This window comes from Candoia aspera, chromosome 12, assembly GCF_035149785.1.
Source record: "Candoia aspera isolate rCanAsp1 chromosome 12, rCanAsp1.hap2, whole genome shotgun sequence".
Lineage (NCBI taxonomy): Eukaryota > Metazoa > Chordata > Lepidosauria > Squamata > Boidae > Candoia > Candoia aspera.
In genome coordinates, this window is record NC_086164.1 from 19,359,687 (window position 1) to 19,365,686 (window position 6,000).

Consider the following 6,000-nt stretch of genomic DNA (forward strand, 5'->3'; position numbering starts at 1 on the left):
ATGTAAGAAAAAAAATGTTGTTTTATAAATGTGAGAATTTTGATTTGTCGTGACAACTGGTTCAAATTACATTTCTGTGGCAAGAATTCTAGCCTCTGTTGGACTTTGAAATAATTGCTTACCTCCTCTTCCAACCCAACTTCTCCATGTTCAAGAGCTGAAAGAAATTCTTTGGCAGAAAGGCACATTCAGGCATTTGGAAACGGCAACCTACCACTTTCAAACAGAGGGTCCCATTATGTCAAGCAAGCCTAGGGTGCTTCTAATAAAATGGTTCTCAAGGTTTGATCTGATGGCCTGCAGGAATTCAGGTGGAGAGACTCATGAGATTTTGCCCTTTGATGGGATTTTGGCCAAATAATTTTTATGTAATTTTGGAGTCCTGTAGATGCCAGCAAAAGAAAATGTGTATACTGTTGTTCCTACAGGTGGCATATGTAGTAGAAAAGGTTTTGATTATGTTGCAGTGTTCCATATGAAGGAATAGTTTGGGAACCTCTATTCCAGTAGAATGAATTAAAGAAGTCCAAAGGAGTCCCTGATTAGCTGTCATAGTTGATGTAGTGCACTGAACCCCATTTACAAGGTTTGCCCAACGAAGGAAGCAGTGGGGATCGAGAGCACAGTTCAACATTCCAACCTTCAGGAGGGCTGCAGAAGGAAGCCCAGCGATTTTGTAACATTCCCAAAAAGGCTGGGAGAGAAATATTTCAGCCTGTTATTTTCAGCTTCTTCAGGGGTTAGGGAGTGGGGCGGTTTTGCTCCACCGGCTTCCTACTCCATTCCCCATGTTTTGGTTTTTAAAGATTGGGATGAGAAAATGTGGGTATTTGGCCACTCATGTTGGTAGCATGATGTCAGCATGTAGGGGGCTGCCGCTGGAGAGCTGGTGTGTGTATGTGCAAGGCTTTTAGGTGGCAGATTATCCCTGCACTAAGCCAAAACCAAATCAGAGTAGCTGTGAGTGTAGTATATGACCCCAGCCATTGGGTGTGCAACCTAATTAACATAGCAGCTGAATCCTTTCTGTGTCCTTCACTGCCCTTGCATTTGAAATGCATGTATCCTTTTACAGCCACACTTCCAGAAGAGACCCCCTTAGGTTTCTCCTCTTCCCTAAGAAAAGACCCACCTTAATTTGGGAATTTCTTCCTTTGCATAGAGCAGTAGGCAATTAACAGACAAGGGCTGGGGAGGACAAGGACTTGGAGAAGTCAGCAGGTCTTTCTGGGGCTCTCTTGGACCTCTTCTCTACCAACCATGGCTGGGTTTTGCTACTTGACCCCAGGAAATGGAGAAACCAAGCCAGGCATCCCATCTGGAGATTCCATGTCCTCTGGCAAAGCTTGTAGTGAAAGCTCTTCAGACTTGACAGCCTTGGTGTGGAACACTGTCTTGGGACTCCCCCACACACTAAAAAGGCCAGTTGCTTTGGAGAATCCACTGAACAATGCATTGTACTCTGAGCTGCAAACCACTTTTCAAAAGTTTCCGCCCAACTTGTAGGCAAAACAACTGGGTGGGTGACTGATCTAGAGGAAAGAGATGACCTTCTCGAACCATTTATCAAGGGGAGGATTCCCCTTAAGTGGGGACAGTAGCCCTACTGTCAAAAAGCCCCCTTGGAAGAGTTCCCTCAGAGGCATCCACAGGGGATGGATCAAAAAAGTGAACATGGCTGCCATAGTCATCAAAACCTCATTTCTTTTTTTAGGCAAGGCATGCAAAAAGGGGTGGGGCTTTGATAATGAAGTCACAGTCAACATCTTCACTTTTTTCACTCACCCTCCCCCCTCACATGGACCCTCCTGTGACTAAGTGGAAGCATGACAAGCATGGGGATCTGCATCCTCTAGAGAGAGGACTCTACCATGAAAGACAGAACATTCACAGATACAGAAAAACACTTTGGTCACCTCATCACCAAGAACAAGCTTCTTCACCCATGAGGATTCCACTGAAATCCTCTTCTCCTGTGCAAGGAAAGAATTAAAAGCATAATCTCATTCACTGAACTGAATGAGAACTAGAAGGAGAAAACTGAAGAAGAAACATTCCGCCCCGTATCACCATGAATTAAGCATCAGCTTGTGCCTGGAAATACACAGTGTGAGTGAAGAGAGGAGACAATCATGTTTTGCAGGCCTGGCCTTCAGGCCCAGAGAATAACTGAAAAGATGAGCATGGCTATCAAGAATACTCCCTATCAAAAATATGTCTGCAGAAACTAGAATATGCCATCTCTCTGCAGATACCCTGGGAAAATCAGCTACTGTGATTATGGCTTAGAATGATGCAAGTTTGCATCCAACACCAGACAGGAAAAAGACAGCTACAGTGAGGCAGTCCTCGAAGCCACCTGCTTCCTTGGAGATGTTGGTGACTAACAACAATAAGTAGTGAATCACTTGCCAATGGACGAGGCCACCAGCCCTCAGATCTCAAATTAATACGAAGGTGAGGATATGCTGCATTTCTTCAAAGGTTGTCTGAAAAATCTATACTTCCACCCACTAAGATCAAACATCTCTGTCCTGGGTCATACAAAAGAAGCTTCACCATTCATTTTACAGCAGTGCTGGTAATCCTGTGAGGTAGTCTGATCCAGCCATCAGCCCTGTGATCAGGCATCCATGGAGAAGGGGAGTCAAGAAAGTCAAGGTGGCAGCCTTGGCCATGGGATCAAAGACCCATCAGTCATTTTGACTTTTTGAACCCCCTCTTCCCCCATGGATGCCCCTGATTATAAATATGGAACTCTAAAAAATAAATAGCAGTGTCAGCACCTGATCATTTAAATGAATGAACAGTTATATTCATTCACAGTGGCTTTGAGGACTGCCTCACTGTAGCTGTCTTTTTCCTGTCTGGTGCTGGATGCAAATCTGCATCATTCTCAGCCATAATCACAGTAGCTCATTTTCCCAGGGTATCTGTAGAGAGATGGTTATAAATGTAACTACTAGGGTGTTTCTTCAGTTGGATGTCTTGCAAGACATATTTTCTTGACAGTCACATTAAATACTTGCATTAATTATTTTCAGTCACCACAGTTGCCAACAGCAAGTTACACTTTTTTGCACGCATGAACCTTGGCAAGTGAACTAGCCCAACTGCAATAATAGCTGTTAACACTGGCTCAGTGCCAATGAGAGGGATGATGGCAGTGGCCAGCTCCTCTGCCCAGATGACTTGGGTTAATGGAAAGAGGTTGGGGATGAACTGTGATGAATGGTGGAAAAGTTCTCCTAGCAGGCTATAAACATCACTGATGTGTTGGTGCTGTTTCACTGCACGGCAATATATTTGTGGACACATCAACAGTGGACACAATGTGAGATGCAGAATAACTTGAAGCTGGGAAATGCAAATTAATGCGAGAGAACTTCCTGCAGTCAAAGTCCACTTTCAGAAGGGAAAGGAACTCTTAGTCATGCACCATTTGATGGTACTCCAAACAACCAGATGAGGCAGGAAAAATCTACGTTTAATTGAAAGTTAATTAAATACACTGCAGGACCACTTTCCACACATCTGATCATTTTCCCCTTCTGTCACATTAAAAATGACAGGGAGCCAGTGTGATGTAGTGATTGGAACCGCAGAGGGGCAGGTCAAGTCTACTATTAGCCATGGAGGTTCAGCAGGTGGTTGTGAGCCAGATAATCTTAGCCCAGCCTACCTCACTAGACTGTTCTTATGGGAATAATGTGTTGATGAGCCTCATGTCAGTGTCTTAAGCTCCTGGAGAAAAGCTAAGATATCAATCTAACATCACAATCATTTATCTTCAAGCATTTGAAGAGGTGTATCATCTGGGACCTTGAGCTATGCTTTTCTGCATTATGCAGCTAGAGAATCAACCAAAGCTCATGGTGGTTGATGGTAACAGATAAAAGAATATCAAACAAACTGCTGTTACCACTCAAAACTGCCTAAACTAAACCTTTATTCTCCGTTAGGAAAAGATTTCATCATGAATTCTTCTGGGATTAAATCTAAGCTTTCATCCCAGAGTAATCAGTGCCTGAACAAACATTAGTCCCCATCAAGGTTCAGCCATATTTGTTCTCTTTCCAAAAATAAATTCAAAAGTTATGGGGAGGGGGTGCATCTACTTTCCTAAACTGTCTTTTTTAACCCGTATAGTCGCACAGCGAATGCCAGAAGTGCCAGAGAAGGAAGAAGTCCATTTGCAAAGATTAGATCAGTCCCTGCACATCTAAAAAAAAAAAAAATGACAAGAGCATTCCTTATCAGCCCTGTCCAGTCTGCCAGACCTTTTCTCAGATTTTTTTTAAAGTCTTTTTTAAAAGTGGCAGATTTGAAAGTGCTGGAGGATCAGAGGACCCTGACCCTCCAGGCTATTTTGAACATAGCGGTGTGCAAAGCTGGCTGGGGAATTCTGGGAGTTGAAGTCCGCACAGCTTAGAGTGGCCAAGGTTGAGGAATCCTGATCTAAAGCCAGACAGCCTGAGGTTGAAGATAGTTTTAACAAAAAAGGTAGACGAAAGTCACTTAAATAAGTCTGGGTTTCTTACTGAGTGCACGGTTATTCTTTGTACATATTCTGCTGAAGGACATTTTTGAAGCCACACAAGGTTTTGTTTAGCAGAGGCAAATGTGGGATGTTATACCCAACACAAACAAAGTAGCTCTTGGGAAGCGGGGGGCGGGGGGGGAACGTCATGTCTCCAGCTGAATCCACAAGAAAATCATAACCATTATGTGTCATTCTGCAACTTGTCCAGGAAAATAAGTGGCAACTTTCTAAACCAAAGGCTTGGATTTGTTCAAAATTACTGTTCTTAGATCAGCCTGTGCCTGATGAATGTTTCATGTAGTTCCTGGGGGGGGGGGGGATTTGCTTGTTTTTGTACTCAGAGGTATTTGTGCTTTCAAAACCAGAGTGTCTACTTCAGATGAGTGTAAAGACTGTTGACATAAGTAAAATGTGGTGTAGAATCACTTTGAAAAATGTTTCTCAATAGTCTCCCTCCCTTCTGGGTTTCACTTGTAATGAGGAATAGAAAGCTGTGTTTTTGTATTTTGCTTTAATTAAAACAAACAGCAAAACCATGAGATTTGCACAGCGAACTGTGATTATCCCTGTTTCATAACTTGGCACAGTGGGTGGCCAGAGCTTTCAAAATGAAAGGGAAAAAAATACACCTCTAAACGGCTTCTTTGAAACCTGTCGCCTGCCAATCTATTAGCCCTACCACTTCCAGAAACCTCAGTGAGAATTCTGGAACTTGTACATTCAACACATCTGGAGCATGTCAGGTGGGAACGGCTGGGTTAAGCTGGAGCAATTCTCTGAACAAAGGTGTCCAGACTTGATCCTTTTCCCTAATGTTGCAGGCAGGTGGGCCAGGTCCTGTAGATGAAACATCTCCCAGAGAAAGTTCAGCATGAAGTTCATTCTGACTGAAGCCATGAACAAGGCTTGGTCTATTGGCCACACCTCCAAGTCCCAACTCCAGTAGGAGGGAGCTTCAGAAACATCCAAGAAGAACTTCAGCTGTTCAGCTGAAGGTATTCTGAAGTCTATTTGCAAGCAGGAAAACTGATCAAGTCCCAAGTCCTGAGAAGGGATCCCAGAAAGGGGCCCTTCATGGTCGCAGGACAAGCAGAGGTTACTAGATATACCAGCATATTTCACTCCATGGGAGTTCATAATTGGGGGCTCTAAGATCAGCTGTCCCCTCCCAGAACTGCCCATTACTACCTGCTGAGCACCCACTGTTTTGAAGATCCCTCTCACCAGGATCGGGACTTTGGGATGGGATTTGCAACAGTGGCTGATCCCCAGTTAAGATTGAAAGCCCTAATTGCAAGACAGTCAATAGAGGAGGGGATTAAAATAGATCACCCACCAGCAGGGCATTTTCCCCTGCCCACTTTTCATGCAAAGGAGGGATGGAAATCATGTAAAATATAGAGTGGGGCATGACATATTGTAACATCTGAATCTCTCTCTTTCTCTCAGTCTCTGAG